The sequence below is a fragment of the Mustela lutreola genome, chromosome 1 (assembly GCF_030435805.1).
Source record: "Mustela lutreola isolate mMusLut2 chromosome 1, mMusLut2.pri, whole genome shotgun sequence".
Lineage (NCBI taxonomy): Eukaryota > Metazoa > Chordata > Mammalia > Carnivora > Mustelidae > Mustela > Mustela lutreola.
The window spans coordinates 214,343,430-214,360,334 of record NC_081290.1 but is presented as its reverse complement, the minus strand read 5'-3'; the positions used below and the strand labels follow the sequence as shown (position 1 = coordinate 214,360,334).

General features: G+C 40.2%; 1 protein-coding gene and 1 pseudogene across 3 annotated transcripts in view; one reads left to right on the top strand and one right to left on the bottom strand.

Moving 5' to 3' along the window:
- FAT3 (FAT atypical cadherin 3) overlaps window positions 1-16,905 on the top strand; it is a 662,765-nt gene that overhangs the window by 156,916 nt on the left and 488,944 nt on the right. The gene's annotated exons all lie outside the window — the stretch shown is intronic.
- LOC131818760 (AP-3 complex subunit sigma-1-like) overlaps window positions 10,036-16,905 on the bottom strand; it is a 149,583-nt pseudogene continuing 142,713 nt past the window's right edge.

Below are 16,905 nucleotides of genomic sequence, written 5' to 3'. Positions count from 1 at the left end.
AACACATGTAAGCATGGGTGCTTTCTTTATTTTTAAATATTTTGGTACAATTGGCAGAAGGTTAGGAGACCTAAAGTACATTTGGGTTCACGCAGACCCCCAAAAGGAACATCTCACACTAAACACTGTAAAGCGAATTATTATTTTCAGTGAACATATATTCTAACAACAAATGAATATAGCTTTATGTTGTGTTCAGTATCTGTACTAGCTCTCTCCCTTTGACCTCTCCAGATCCATTTCCCACCATTCTTTCTGCTTTATGTCCAGGTGCCTGAGTTCCTTGGCTTGTGGGCTCCTTTGTTCCCTGATATCTGTCAGTCCTGCCTCTGGGAATGTAGAGAAGAGAATTAGGTCAGGGTATTTATCCCTTTGATTCTTTCCATACTGGTTACTGTGGCTTGGCTGTACCCTCTTAGGGATAGAAATAGCTCCCCACTGTTTTCAACCCTGTAATGCTGCATTATTTTCTCTAAACCCTGCCTATGCCTTCGTAAATAGTCTGTTTATTACATGCTTCTCAATGACTCGGTTGGGATTGTGCCTTCTTTTCTCTGTCAGGATGCTGCCTGATAAAATATTTTTTTTATTTTATTTATTTTTTTATTTTTATATTTTATTTTTAAAAAGCATATTTTTAAGTTTAAAAATATTTCAAAGGCTGATGTTTTTCAGAAAATCCTATTAACTCCAATTTCTGCAGTGCTGCCCTGTGTATTGGCATATTCCACTGAAGGCCAGGAAGAAGAGTAGAGAGGTCATAATTATCTATTGCTTTCATTTTGCGAGAAAAAAGAAAGTGAAACTAGGGGACATTGTGTCCCTATCTCGTTTATATTTCCATGTGTTGTTTACAACAAGACGATAATTTTTGCTTTCCTGAAGACCCTCTCCCACCAGACGTGGGAAGAAGAGGGATTTGGATGGATGGTGTGGTATTAAGATTTCAGGTTTTCAAATGTTGTGATGCTGTACCTTGATCTTCGACAGGGAGAGGGACACACTTCAGCTAGTGGCCAAGGAAAAGAATATAGTCCTCTAACTGAGTAGCTTTTATTTAAGTTAGTTCAACTGAAGAGTTGTTTGCTAGCGCCAGTGCTCAGTCTAATATTCTTTTATCTGAAGACTCTAATCGTCAGAGAATCAAGGGGGGTTGGTAAATGAAAACTAGGAACAGGAAAATCTGTGTTGTGGGGAAAATGAGGAGCTTTCTGTTATTGCAGAAGCTGTTAGTGCTAGCCCAGGTATTTAAAGGGGTGAGTGATTCCCACAGTAGCATGTATCTTACATAATATAATAATATACAAGCTTCCTTTTTCTTATATTCAGAGACGCCAGAAATCCTATTTTATCTTACGGATGGTTGTTAATCTTTCCAGCTTCTTTTCCCCAAACTTATCTTTTAACTCCTCTTTGACAGGCTGAGGAGTAAGACAGATGTTATTTGGCAGTTTTGGTACAATTTCTGACAATTCCAGACTAAAAGGCAGTCTCCATCCTCATTCTGTTTTCAAGGCAATATTTTCACCACCGCCCATCTAAGTCAAAGGAGACTCATTGAATTTTGGCCCAAGCTTGCCCTTAAAATTTCCACTCGGGACCAGAAGAATGAAGTTACGATCCAATGACAGCAGAAACTTTTCTTGGCTCTGGATTTTTAACCTTAGCTCCAGACTTTGTATCATAGTTATTTAAGAGGAAAATAATGTCTCCCAGAGGAGCCCTGAACACTGCACAGCATTCAAATGAATTTAGTAGTTATCCTGTAAGCCAGGTGGGAGCGAGGATTAGAAGCTTCTGAAAAATAATGAACAGCATGCTTTTATGACTCTTTTCAGTAGGTGCCTTCTTCTTGACCTTTTCTTAACTGTTGGCTGAAGGCAGTTTAGGTTTTAATAGAGGATTGTTGGTCCAACTCAGTAATTATGTCTGTGTTGTGTACCAAGTTTGAGCTGCTATTATCCCCATGCAACTAGTAAATGATAAAAATAATGACAACCATGAAGAGGAAGTACAAATAGTGTGACAAGCCAACCACCTGAAAATTTGTGTGGTTCTTTTCTCTGAAATCCATCTTCCTTTTATATCAATAAGGGAAGTTTTGAGTGACTTACCTGGCCCTTCTTGTCAGAGTGCTCAGTGCTGTGTGATACTAAATTGTTTTTATTTCTTCAGTTAACAGAGAGGAAAGCCTCAGAGGTCCAGTAAGGAGAGTTTACAAAAACTATCAAATGATTACTTCTTCTCTTAGCAGTTCTCCTTTGGATAGATTGCATCTCATTTCAGTCTTCTAAAAAAATGTATTCTGTAGGTGTTCTGTGTACACATTGAAGGATACTGTCATTTATCATTATATTTGAAGAATTATAGGGTTTGATAAATATTTATGTGATGCCACTACATTCACAATGTTTCACTGAAAAGAAAATGAAATGAAAATGAAAATGGGCTCTAGTCTGTATTTTTAGCTTGTTGGTTCTTATGAAAGCATGTCTTATCGACAAACAGAATCTACAAAGAGTTGTGTGTAGGATTCAATTCAATTTATATTAAATTCTGGGCACCAGTATACGAACTACTGAATATAATAGGAGTCTCCAATTTTCTCTTTGGATGTTGGAGGATTTAGTGTCTCCTCTAGGGCCAGTCTTTGTGATTAAATTCATATTTTCATTTGCATAATATAGTTAATATTTTAGTTACTTTTAAAAAGCAGTATGATGGTGAGAATAATACTGAACTAAAACAACATACTGAATATGAAATGTCTTGAGTCAAAAAGTGAATAAAAGTTGAAGGAATTAAGCTGAAAATTGAAGTCTCTCTCACACACACACACACACACACACACACACACACACAGATATTCTGGTGAAAACATCATGTGGTTTACCCCCAAGATCTATAAAATAGAACTTAAACAGTTTTCATAGACTTTTCTCCACTTGCTTCCTAAAAAGACTGCCTCTTCTCCTTCCATTTCCCTTCTTCCTTTTTCCTTATCATCTCTTTCTTCCCTCATTCCCACATTTGCAGTTCACGATTCCCTGTAGGCAGGGCACTTTGCACTAAAAAGGATGCACACATGATTAAGTCAAGGGCTAGCAGTGAGACAGAAGAGCATGTAATTACAAACAGTGTGATGCGTAAGTGACATAAAGTAAGTGAGTGCCTTGTGCTCGCCATTCATCATGTTTATTGTGGCCTCAGTATCACCCTTTGGCATTGCGGGATGATTTTTACAAATTCCAATTGGAGACAAGACAGTATGAGAGATAACCAGAGCATTAAAGTGAGTTGATGATGATATATAAGCCAGACCTAATTGTCAAGGAATGTCTAACCCCGGAAACAGGTCCAAGTTCTGTGAGGCTTGAAGTGCATACCTTGTATCATCTGGGGTGCCTGCTTTGAGAAAAAGCATAAAAATGTACGACTACAAAATTACTGTATTTGTTTGAACCGAGGAAGGAAATCACAGCAACACTTAAGTTTAAAAGTCAACAAACAACCGCAAATACCACAAAACTCAGAAAAATAATATATTCTGTTGATTAAATTCCTGACCTACCTCTTTAATGCTTTCTTTCGCCTACATATTTTTGGTTGCATTTTTGGTTTGATTGCCTCTTCACGGGATAACAATTTTGCAATTGTTTCTATAGAAAGTACAGAAAGATTATTTCATTTTCTCCCAGTGCTGTTTGATTGAAATTTGTTTGTTATTGGTGAGGGTTTAGACATGTTACTCCATGGTAGTGGCTTGTTATTGGTAATATTATGTAAGTATTCTACACTGGTGTCAAATTTTTTTAAAAAATCTCTATTGAGTTTCTTTTTCCTGTGAGCTCTAACAAACAACTTTGCTGCTAATACATTTAAGTGTCGGTGCTCTGTAAACAAAAAGAGTCCAGTAATTTCCATTTTGGGGAGTCTAATCAACAAAGGAAAAAGATTGTGGTGTGTTTATAACTTGTATGCTACATTTCAGGAGAGAACTTTCATTTTTAACTCCAGAGGCAAGAACCAAGTCTTTCAGTTACAACTGTACATATCTAATGACCGGGAAATTTTCCACAAGCTAACGTCTGGCTCTGTATATTTGAGCTTGCCCCCGCCCCAAACCCCTCCTCTGTCAGTAACTGTCATCATCATTCTGACCATCACAGGATATGCTCATATAATGATATAAGTTCTAGTCTTTCATGTCCATGCTACAGTGTTGGGTCTCTCAGTCCAGTAGGTAGTAGGAGTGTCTTTGGAAGCCATTCCTGCACTGGGATGCGTCTAACAACAATTTGTCTCAACTGGTATTGATAGAGAACCATGTAAATGTATGCCACAGAATGCAAACTAAATGTATCCCTAACTCAATTCTGCCCTATGCCTGATGATGCAAATGTAATAGAGGAGAAGTTGGAGGGGAAAGAGAAAAGAGTTTTAAGTTATTGTGGTTAGATATATTACTTTTGCAAAACAAACAAAAAAGGTATAAAAAAGTATAAACATGTAAGCATTGTTAGGTTCCTCTCTGGGGCATGGAAGCTTGGAGTCCGATAGCTTCATGTTAGATCGGCATCTGCCAAGCTTTGCTAGTAAATGAACATTTTTTCAGAGAGAAATAAGTCTTCAAGGTCCGGGCGGGGGGGGGGGGGGGGGTTGGTTGTTAGTGACTGAGCTAGACCAGGCCTCAAAAACTAGTCCTTGATTTGAGGACTGGTATCAGAGACACCTGCACCAGGTTTAAGGTCATTATCCTTCTCCGTTATTATTGAACTAGCAGACAGTGCAAAAGATACAAGATCTAGGCTGCATGTGAATGGATCAGGCCTTGGTAAGTCCAAGTATCTCAAGGAGGTGTTCTGGAAGATCTCTAGCCAAAGCAGCACTTGAAGAGTAAGAAATATGCAAGGTCAAGATATTTATCATCTTGGGCTCACTACCTTTTTCGAGCAGCTGGCTGGTGAGAGAATTGCATTGTTCCTTGGGCCCACTCTCTTTATAACACCCATTTGGGAATTCGGCAGTAAGATACACCAAGATCTGGAAACAGATATAAAGAGCCTTTGAGGGCTGTCCTAATAACTGTTGGAGTTCTTTCATTTAGACTCATTATCTGTACCCTAAAAGCATGACTTGGGGATTTCCCCTAAATCTTGAGGGATTTCGCTGAACCATCGTGTCCACATTATTATTAAAATTTATTATAGATAATCTAATTTATGACTGTCTTAATGAATATATCAGTAGCGCATCTCCCAGTGATTTCCCTGCTCATGGGCTGCTGGCGTTGGTAGGATGTTTATGATTTCATTGGCCGGAACCTGATAAAGCCCTGTAATTATTAAAAATACACATTTACTTAGGGCACCTGGGTGTCTCAGTGGGTTAAGCCTCTGTCTTCAGCTCAGGTCATGATCTCAGGGTCCTGGGATCAAGCCCCACATTGAGCTCTCTGCTCAGCAGGGAGCCTGCTTCCTCCTCTCTCTCTCTGCCTGCTGCTCTGCCTACTTGTGATCTCTCTGTCAAATAAATATAAAGTCTTTAAAAAAAATACACATTGACTGGAGTTCAGCTTTGATAGGGAATTCCATCCGTGGGATATCATATATCAGACTTGAATTAGTGTGAGGCTCCAAGATCCTGAACAAAGTCATGGGGATGGAGCATAAAGTTCAAGTCTTCTCCTGAAAGGTCACACCTGTCCTCATGGAGGTCACACATCTCTCCCCAGACCTGGGTAGAATTTATCTATGTCTTTCTCACCCCTTGAGGACACTTCTAAAGGAATGTTTACCACGTGGCTAAACTGAATGAGCTTGAAAAGGCAAACACAGTGATTCAGTTTGGGATAACAATTTCATAAAACATTGTTCTAGTTGCAAGAACTGCAGTCCTCTCTGACTGTAGTTTTAGCCCAGAGGACAAATGATCAGGATTGGAATGTGTGAGAACTATGTTTATGGGTCACTAAGATCTTGTGTTTCTGAAGTAGGATAGTGTAGGCTGTCAAGGGTGTTCACGCTAAGTCAAAATTCTGTATCCCACGGTCACACAGCATGACTGCAAAATGTATATAATAATACCTTGCTAATTGAGAACTTCATAATTTGGTAGGACACCTTCAAGAACTTGGATGGAAGCAAACACTGTTGTTGGGGGCCTTGTAAATAGACTTTAAAAAGAATTTGCTCTGACATACCTGAACTCTTGTTTTTTTTTGCCCAGACCTTATTTACTTTGCACGTAATTCTAATTAGCTAGACTTCCCAACACCTATCCTACAGTATTTTAGAAATCACATAGCAGAGATATTGTTGTAGAAAGGCTTATAACAACAGTGAGAAGTCACTTTGCTACCCTTTATGTGATTGGACAGCAAGAGGAACAAGTAGCTAACCCACATCGTGTGTTTGTCATATCCCAGGCACTAAATAAGTATTCAGTCATTTACTTCTCACAAGGATTCCAGGAGGTGGGTACCCTGACTACCCACATATTATGGATGAGGAAACAAAAGCTAGAATTTAAATAACTGTCCAAGGTTTCAGATCCCTGGGAGAGATGGGATTTAAAGAAGGCAGGCCAGCACCAGAGTCTGACTTCTTCATCACGACACTTCAGACATTCTCTGGATAAGCAGCCCTAAGCGTCTCCTTAAGGGCTGGAACCCAGAGGGAGCCCATCGCTTCATTACCTCGCGGTGTAATAGCTGATCATTATAGGAGAGCCCCAATCAATGTAGAGAGTTAGGTTCCCTAGAAAACAGACCCTGGGGCAAAAGTTACACTGCAGGCTAATGTTTTATTAAGGGTGCGATCCCAGGGGAATGCGGAGTTGGGGGGCGGGCAGTGGGGAGGAAGCCAGCCTGAAGGAAGGGAGACCAAATATAAATTGGTACATTATTAAATTGGTTACAGCTTTACAACAAAACCCAGCATGTTTCTCAGTCTCCCTGTGTGTCTCCAGGGAGGCCACATAGGAGCGCTGCATCTCGGGGTTGGAGGGGAGGGTGAGCGTCCTTCTGTTGGTTCTTGCCCATTTTTGACCTCTTATTGATGAGCTTCGTTGTGGTGGTGGGGGGGGTGTTTAACTCCCTCTTCTGGGTTGTGCTTGGTGTGCCTGGGCAACTGAGGGGTCCAGGATTTTATTGGCACAGTCTCTCTTACCCGACCGTGCTCTGTGGGGAAGGGGTGGGTGGTATGTGGGGGGCTCGTTTCTCTGTTGTAGCAGCAGGCATTCCTGTCTGAAGCTGGGGAACAAATTGAGGCCTGAGGGTTGTGAGGGGGTGGGCTGAGCGTGCCTTGGCACCACACTCACTGGATCTGGGTAGAGAAGTAAAATGTATTGGGGAAAGATTTTTTTCATCAAAAGCTAAACAAAGCAAAACTCCACCCCTCAAACTGCGATGCCTCCCTGGGCTGACGCTCGACTCCTTAGAAAACTCAGCTACATAAAATGACACATTTCCCAAAGGCTCTGATTTGTCAAGCCATTAGGACTCCTGTTTCTCTGGCCCTTGCACCGCTTAGAAGTACAAGGGGAAAGTGCCCGCACTTTGTAGTCTTCGATTGATGCCAGCAAAACGTCTTTTTAGTACCTTGCCTTTCTTGTGAGCCTGGGACATCTGAGTGCCGTTTTCTCGAATGCGTGTGCATGAATTCATGGGCTGGAAATGCAGAGGGAGGTTGAAGAGGAGCTAGAGGTGGGGGTTTTCTGAGAGTTTTGTCTGCAGAACTGACTTTCCCATCTTCGCTCCTTGTCACGGAGTAATACTCCCTTCCCATTCCTCCTCACCAGCACCGTCCCCACTATCCTCCCACACTTAAGGACAGACCGCCTTCTGTTATTTGCTCTGCGGGCTGTTTCCCGTACTTGAACTCACTCCGTCCTCGCGTTGAACTTATGAGGCAGGTGCTGTTATTATCCCAGATTTATGGGTGTGGGAACTGAAGTTTAGAGAGGTTAAATGACTTGTCCAATTGCACAGAGCTAGTAAGTAACAGAGCCAAGGCTTCAGCTCACGTCGCCTTACTCCACAGCCCTTGCTCTTTTCCTGACTGTATGATGCTGCTGAGGGCTGCATGTTTGGGCCTTCCCAGAAAAATGCCACCCCCACCTGCTCTGGGCATCCCATTTTCTCATGTGTCTTTGTTGCTAGGAGCTTTAGTGGAATATCTGCAGTATAGGATCATTTATTTTAATATACATTGTATAATACATTATGTAACATAACGAACATATAAGACTAAGTAAATGTATTCAGTATAACAAATGTACAATATATAATACAATTTACAATATAAAACGCATAAATAATAAAATACATAATATAAAATAAAATATGTAACTATACAATAGTATATAATAGTATAGTTATGTTATTCTATATTATTATTTAATATACATAATGTGTTTTATATAACTTATGTTATACATTTGATATTATATAAAATGTCATGTTATGTTATATCATATATATTATGTTATATATGTGGAGCACCAACTATGTGCCAGACATTGTTCTAGGCACTGAATCAGACCAGTGAGCCAAATGGACAAGAGTCCTTTTCTTTGTAATATTCTAGTGGAGAAGTAGGTCATAGTCAAGATAGGTGTATTATATTATATGTTAGATGGGCTTAAGTGGTAAGCAGAAAAACAATGCAAGTAAAGGAGAAAGGAAGTGTCACCTGTGGCAGTGGATTCCAAAGAATGCCTCACTAAGAAGGTGACTTCTAGATAATGTCCTGTAGGAATTTTAGATTTATAGCTGGTGATTTTAACATGGAGAACACAAACGAGGAGCACACCTGGTTGATTGCCACAGACAAACTCAAGTCAGTACTCTGTGATTAACAAAACCACTCTGAACTAAGGCAGAAAATAATACAAAAGACGCAATTATTATAAATGCAGATTAGTTAAACACAGAAGTCTCCCATTTAAAAGTATTTTCCAGTTAATCAAAAGTCTTAATGGGGGGCACCTGGCTGGCTCAGTCGTTTAGCGTCTGCCTTCTGCTCAGGTCATGATCCCAGGATCCTGGGATCGAGCCCCGCATCAGGCTCCCTGCTCAGCGGGAAGCATGCTTCTCCCTCTCCCACTCCCCCTGCTTGTGTTCCCTCATTCACTGTCTCTCTGTCAAATAAATAAATAAAATCTTTTAAAAAAAAGTCTTAATGTAAATGTACCCCATCTCAAATGTCCTTTAACAACTTTTTGTTGCCCTCGCTCTTACTATATTTGTTTCCCATCTTCCTTCTGGACCCCCATTTTTCTGAGTACTGTTTTGCAGCTGTGGTACTTTTATTATCGTCAATTGTATTGTCTTTAAGCCTATTGGACTGAGCATCTTCTGTGTCAGGTGTGATGTCCTAGCTGCTGAGTGTGGAGGTTGGCCCCTTGCTCAGAGGACTTCCATTCTAATGGGGAGGATAAGGCATGTTGGTAGGAAAAGTGGAAATACATACACATCCTATATGCAAATTACTGACTATCAAGGAATTACAAAGTTGAACTGGATTCTCTTTTAGAAGTCTAGTTACCCTGGAGTTTATTTAAACAAAGAGAAAAAAATCATCATGTTTGCATGAAATACATATTTGATTCTTTAACAATTGTGACAAATAACAAGGAATTATGCCATGCTGCACTCATGATCTATACTAAACACTGGTATTTTGGATTGTATATAATTTGAAGAAATGTCTCAAATCCTTTTTGAAATACTGTAGTAGCCAATACATAGAGGCATGCCCTAGGTGGGCATAGGAATGCAGTTTAGAAAAGAGAGAGAAATATCATACTTGGAATGACTCAATTTCTTCAAAATCCCTGAGCAAGAAAAGCAACATTGAACTTTCACCCTGATTTCATACACCTTCTATATATATGTTGACTTAAATCCAAGAGCAAAAGTTAGTACTCTCCATCTCCATTTTGAGTAAACAACTTCAGGTATATTTAGATGACTTTCCCCCTGGATTTTTACCTGGGAGTGGTCTTTTCAATTTTTTTTTTTTTTTTTTAATTTTAAGAGGCTAGGTTTGGCACCTTTATACTGATGTCACTGGTGTTCCTATTTCTTGGGATCCTAGGAAGATTCATATTCTTTATAGCTGATACAGTAAATAAAGGCTGTAGCTCCCACTAAGCCAACCTGAGAAAAATCTTGACTGATAGAAAATAAGCCTGAGTAAACTATTTGCTTAGACTTCTCCAGTTTGTGTGTGTGTGTGTGTGTGCACGCATCAATTTGTGTAATAATCTCATTCATGTTGGTCTCCAGTACCATTCACCCCATCAGCATTGCCGCAAGAATACTGTGAACCTTGTCTACGTGGAAAACTCAATTTATTTCCTAGGTATTTTCAAAAACCTTTTGTAATGTTTTCAAAAACACCTTGAGTTCCAGGGACTTTAGGAAAGATTTTCAAGAAACAGAGAGGGTGGGTTTGGAGGTCAGATCTGGTTATATATGGTTAAGAGATCCATGATTCTTGGGCTTCTTGCATGATTGAATTAGATCTAAAACGCAAAGTTTACTTTCTGAAGAATCCACATAGAAGACATAATGCTGTATAATGTCTATAAATCAGTTTTTCATCAGATCCTCCAAGTAACTATCCTCCATCTGGAAATCACAAACATTTTCATCTCTCTGAGATACCACATGGATCCCTGATGATTTGCTGTGGTGTGTCTTCACTGTAGGGCAGGGAGAATTGGAGAGCGTGCCTTCCCGTAGCCTTCACCTTGACGAGGACCCTTCCCTACTCCCTACCCCTTCCGCACCTGGATGCATGTGCGCACGCATTCCTGAGTGGCTGGGTTGGGACTTAAACTGTATTTTTATGAATTCTTTGGGGCACCTGGGTGGCCCAGTCAGTTATGCGTCTGAGTCTTGGTTTTGGCTCAGGTCGTGATCTCAGAGTCATGAGGTCAGCCCAGTGTTTGGGGCTCCATATGTGCTCATGCGGAGTCTTCTTGAGATTCCCTCTCCCTGTCTCTCTGCCCCTCCTGCTCATGCTCTCTCAAATAAATATATAGATCTTTAAAAAAATAATATAAAAAATCTTTGCTGATTCTTTTGGGCACAGTTAGCCCAGTGTCCTGAGTTGACAATGGAAAAAGGTGCGATTTACTGAGTTAACTGGCTTTTCCATGACCCACAGCTGATGCAGGGAGCCTTGAACTCAGGACTTGTAAGCATGAGTTCGTTCTGCTCTGCTCAGATCTGTATTAATTCAGAAGATGTTTCAGAAGTTTTGGGGTTTGGCTGCCTTTTTTTTTTTTTTTTTTGATGTTTTTGGTTGTCATCATTAACCATATTTATTTACTGAAAGGTATGATTACTGGATGGGCTGTAAGAAACATCACTTTTTACTAGAATAGCTGATGTCAGAGTTGACTATGTGCGCATTTTATACATGGGAGCTTTTTAGATGACCATCCTTTACAGCGTTTTACAATTATTTTAAATTCTGTTGTTCACTGACCTAAAAACATCATACCTCACATTTGAAGCAAAGATGAAAGAGCACTTTGTAAAATCCCACATCCTCTGTTTTTAGTCACAGAACTCTTTAAATTAAGTCATTAGCATATGCAAACAACACTCCTTTTCCCAAAGTGGTATTTCTACTCTGCAATTATTATGTTGTTTTGGGTAAGATAAATAAACCCTACATTAAAACATTAGACACTGAAATGAGAAACAGTAGCACTGCCATTATAAAATATTAGGGAGCTGTTAAAAACGTGAGCAAATTACAAACCATCTCCCTGGGGCTCCTGGAAGGCAGGTTGAGCCAAGTGATACCCCCTGGTACTCTCCTCTCCAAGTGTGGGAATGACGGGCCAGGCCACTTAGGCAGGGCTGGCTAGGAAAAAGAGGCTTCTGCATTCATTTGTTCTTTTCAAAACAGTGCAGTTTCTCCAGCTGTGAGGTCATATTTCCAGTTGTTTCATAAACTTAAATTGTTTGCTTTGTCTGATACTGTTCCAGTCAGTTCTGTTTTCAGGCAGACAGATCTACATTGGGGAAGAAACTCGTGTAGGGAACACAGATGTGGGGTTGGCTTTTGGGCAAACAGCAAATCATTCTGGGGGCCTCAGATGCTAATGGAACATGCAGAGCTTGGTAACCAGGTTTGAGTAGATGACTTGAAGATTTCTCTCTGTTGAAGGGAAGTATTTCCTAGTTGGCACATGGGTTTCTAATAAAGAGGCTGAAAACACCAGCCTTGCTGTGTTTGGCTTCTTACCAGAAGGTGAATAAAGATCAGCAGTTTTCTCTCTCTCTCAGATGGATCCTAGAATCATTTTGGATAGGCAGGTGTGTTTTTGTCCACTTGGGTGTTTGTTGTTATTGTTTTCTGTCTTTTAGTGTTTCTCAGTTGCTCTGAGTTGGCAACTCTTGAACAGACATATGAACCCCAAATAATTGTCCTGAGAAATTCAGAAATTACTGAGCAAGAGGCTATTGGATTTCCATAAGTAAGCAAATATATCCTAAGAGCTCATGGGTGAAAATTGCTTTTTATTTAATGAGTCATTTTTATTGGAAGGTAATGATTATGTCCAGGCCATAAATACAGTATAAATTCCCTTCAGTGGACATTAAAAAGATGACTTTCAATTGGAAGCTGCTCTAAAGGCTTCAGAATATTGAGGTTACAAAATTTCAAACCTGTGCATTCTCTACCCTATGAATGTGAGGAAATGGATGAAACCCAGCAAGAGCTTGCATGCAGGAACAGATGTTTATGACTGTGCACCAGCAACTTGGAGAGAACATATGATGGTGTAATGGTTAAGAGTTTTAAAAGGATCTTCTCATGCGTCATCTTATTTTATGGTTATGGGCACCCTCTGAGTGATCTGCCCTCTCCCTTATTTTGTAAATGAGAAAAGAGGCACAGGGGGCTTTAAGGACTTGCCCCAATATGTCATCTTTCCAACATATCAGACTGCTTCTTCTTGGGTTTATGAGTGTGTAATTTTTCCAAGTAGCAATTTGAGCAACATGTCTTCAAAGTCTGAATATATTTTTCTTTCAGGAATATTCGTCCAGGAACAAGAGTTATTGCTGGCGGTCAAACTTACTTGTTATACAGGATGATTTTTAAAAATTCAGCTGTGTTCCATGTACAGCTGGGAAATAAAAACCGTGGTCCAGTTATTTGAAATCACATTTAGGCTATGCATTCTGCATTCTGTCTGTATTAAGATTCTATACAGATGCTCAGAGAGCAGATGATAGACCTTTTCTAGCTGACATTCATGCTACCAAACTATCTAACTGTTTCCAATTCCCTGGTTTGTTATAATTGCTTCGCATGCCTCGGATGTGGGTGTATATAGGTCTTGCCATGTACACCCTGGCGATACTTTATCTTTGCTCAGTGTTATCGGCATATTTGTCTTACTCCTTCTGCTTGATTGTAGGCTCCTTGAAGGCAGGATTTATTTCTGTAAGTAAATATGCACCCTTGTGTCCCTTGTCTTTTTGGGGCCAGAGTTTGGCATAGGATCACTGCTCAGTAGGATCATAGGATCATAGTGATCATAGGATCACTGCTCACTTTTGAAAGGAGGAAGAGAAGGAAGGTCTGGCGGTGTATATCGCAAATGCCACTCTCTATCTCTGTCCCATTCCTTTCTAGAAGTTGGATTTGATGGAGGCATGTTTCCTGCCCATCGTCTTCACCTCTGAGCATGTGGAGATTTGTTCCATAACCTTCTTTGTTCTTCTGTGGTTCAAAGCTTTGAATAATGTATATGTAGACAAAGGAAATTGAGACACAGATGATCTGCAAGGAGCTTTTGTCAAATACCAGAGTTTGAGGTTTATTTTTTTCCAGGCCATTTAAGGTAATGACAAAAATAATGATAATAGCTTACATTTAAAAAATATATTTGATTTTCAATAATTTCAGTACTTCTCAGAGTAAAGTACCTTAAGTCTTCTTTTTTCCTGCCCTAACAGCCAATAAAATGTCCACAGAGCTGCCTGTCACTTTCTTATAAATGCAGTCATCTCGGATTTCCAGTGCATTCTTATTATTTTAAAGACTTACTTATTTATTTTAGAGGGAGAGAGAGGGAGATAATCCCCAATCAGACTCCCTGCTGAGCACAGAATCCAAAACCAGGGCTCGATCTCACAACCCCTGAGATCATGACCTGAGCTAAAACCAAGAATCGTTTTAACCAACTGAACCACCCAGGAGTCCCCTCCAGTACTCTTTTAACACCTGGCTTGTTCTTCTCTTACACTGTGTTTAATGCTCTCCTGGTCCATTCTTAGGCTGACTCTTTATATTTCTATTTTCTGATGGACTTTGTCCTCAACATAATTTTTTAAAAATTATCTTTCTTCTCTAGCTTTCAATCAAGTCCTATAAACCTCTTACTGTCAAGTTCAGCTCACCAAGCAGCTCGTCCCCAAGGTGCTGCCTCCCTGATCCTGTTTGGAACTTTGGGTCCATTTCAGGCAAAAGTTTTCCATATAATGTGTTCTGTTCAATTTTGAATGTGCCAAGGACCTCAGACTTCACTCCTCTCATAAAGATGTGAATATATTAATCTTCAGGTCCTTCAATTTCTATTTTATATACATTGACCTCTTTTGGTATTTCTTTGCAAAAGTACTTCAGTATTTTCCTAAGTTCTTTGGCCTTGTCACTTCCCTACTGCCTTCCCATCCATGTGTTTTCAGTAGGCAACACTGTTTTGAAACATTCTTTACATAATAAACATTTCTAAACATACTTTAGAAACATTCCGTCTTTAGGGCTTCTGTGTGGCTCAGTTGGTTATATTTCTGACTCTTGATTCTGGCTCAGGTCATGATCTCAGGGTCATGAGATCGAGCCCCACATTGGGTTCCACGCTCAGCATGGAGTCTGTGTGAGATTCTCTCTCTGCCCCTTCCCCTGCTTGCACTCTCTTTAAAATAAATAGAATTTTTTTAAAGATTTATTAGAGAGAGAGAGATCACAAGTAGACAGAGCAGCAGGCAAAGAGAGAGAGGGAAGCAGGCTCCCTGCTGAGGAGAGAGCCGGATGCGGGGCTCGATCCCAGGACCCTGAGATCATGATCTGAGCTGAAGGTAGAGGCTTAACCCACTGAGCCCCCCAGGTGCCCTTAAAATAAATAGAATCTTAGCAAAATACATTCTATCTTCTCTTTCATTCAGTCATCTTCTTCACTAAGGAATAGTTTTAAAGCTTGCTCCACCATTGATTAATTTATATTAAATGAGTTATTTTGTATACAGCACAGAGCACAATGTTTCTATTCCTTATATATTTATTTCAGCTTCCTTACTGCAAAAGGAACCTAACAGGTATTACTGATGATTGCTCAGACCTGCCCCTATACTATCAGACATTCATAAATGTAAACACAAAGCATTCAGTTATCCAGCATTTCTGCATGACTTCATTTTTCTTCTGGCAGACAGCACACACTACTTTTGATGGAGTTACTCTGTCTGTGGGGGGCCGGGGGCAGGAAAAGGGTCCCTGTGAGCAGGGAATCATCTCTTTTGTATGTATCAGGCAGTTCTAAGACTATGTGGTGGTAATCCAGACCAAGGGGGAATTATCTGGTCTTTGCCTTTGTCAAAATCACTTTGCTGGACTGTAGATGAGAAAAAACCTTAGAACTTTGGACGAGTACTCTTTATTTTCTGATAGCTGGGAAACCTTATGAATAAATAAGAGAAAGATTTACAGGTCAGCTCTTGTCTTTGGTGTCCACATCGTTCATATTCAGGGCCAGAATCTTCACTGATGTGCTCAAAATATCCTAAGTACTATTGAAAAAATATCAATCTTTTTTCATTTAGTTTCAAACTTCACATTTGTTACTGTTTCAGAATTGTTAAAATGACCAGAACAGAGTCTTTGGAGTATAAAAATATGGGCTTCTTAGTTCTATCCATATGAGGAAGAAACTCAATGGGAATCAGACCAGGTTCTGAAAGACTGATGTCCTAGCATGGGGCTGTAAAGTTAGGTTAGGCCTGCTTGGGGCAGGGGCCGGCTAGGTCATTAACTGGAAGAACATTTAGAGGAAGTAACTGTGAGAGAGACACGATGGCTAGTGTTATCGCTTGATGATGTCATTGGGTTGGAATTCCATCATGTAATTAGAATCGCGTGTGTGTGTGTGTGTGTGTGTGTGTGTGTGTGTGTTTAAAAAAGCTGGTTACAGGCGAGGTTCTGTTTTCACGATAAGTGATGTTAAATTTTAAAACTGGGATTATGTATAGGAAATGTTAAATTTGAAAGCAAGTGTGAATGCACCTGTCACATAGAGTGTCTCATCTTCAAAATCCTTGTTTGTGGTTAACCTTTGATATTTACAGTGCATCTTCTCATGGGTGGAGTGAACAGTCTGGGGCTGGTCCATGAACATTCCACTTGCTCTGTGGCGCTCAGTGTTTGGTCCTTCATCGGTCTGTGTGTCTCTCGTCATTCTCTTCCAGCCAGACTTGGCTGTCTGCTTGATTTGCCATTTCCTTTGAGCGCCCCAAAGGAAATCATGTTGTATATGCTCTCTCATGTAGGGTACTGCCCATGTGACCTTCCCAGCTACCCTGTGCTGTGAGGCATAATTATTCCCACTTCAAGACAAGGAGACACAGCATAATTTAGCTCTGTCCATAGAGCTGAGACCAAACCCAGATCCCTTCACCTTTAGGCCAACTTTATTATTATTATTATTTTTTTAATTTTAGATTTTATTTATCCGAAACAGAGAGACAAAGCAAGAGAGGGAACACAAGCAAGGAGAATTGGGAGCGGGAGAAGCAAGCTTCCAGCAGAGCAGGGAGCCTGATGCGGAGCTCAATCCCAGGACCCTGGGATCATGACCTGAGCCGAATGTAGC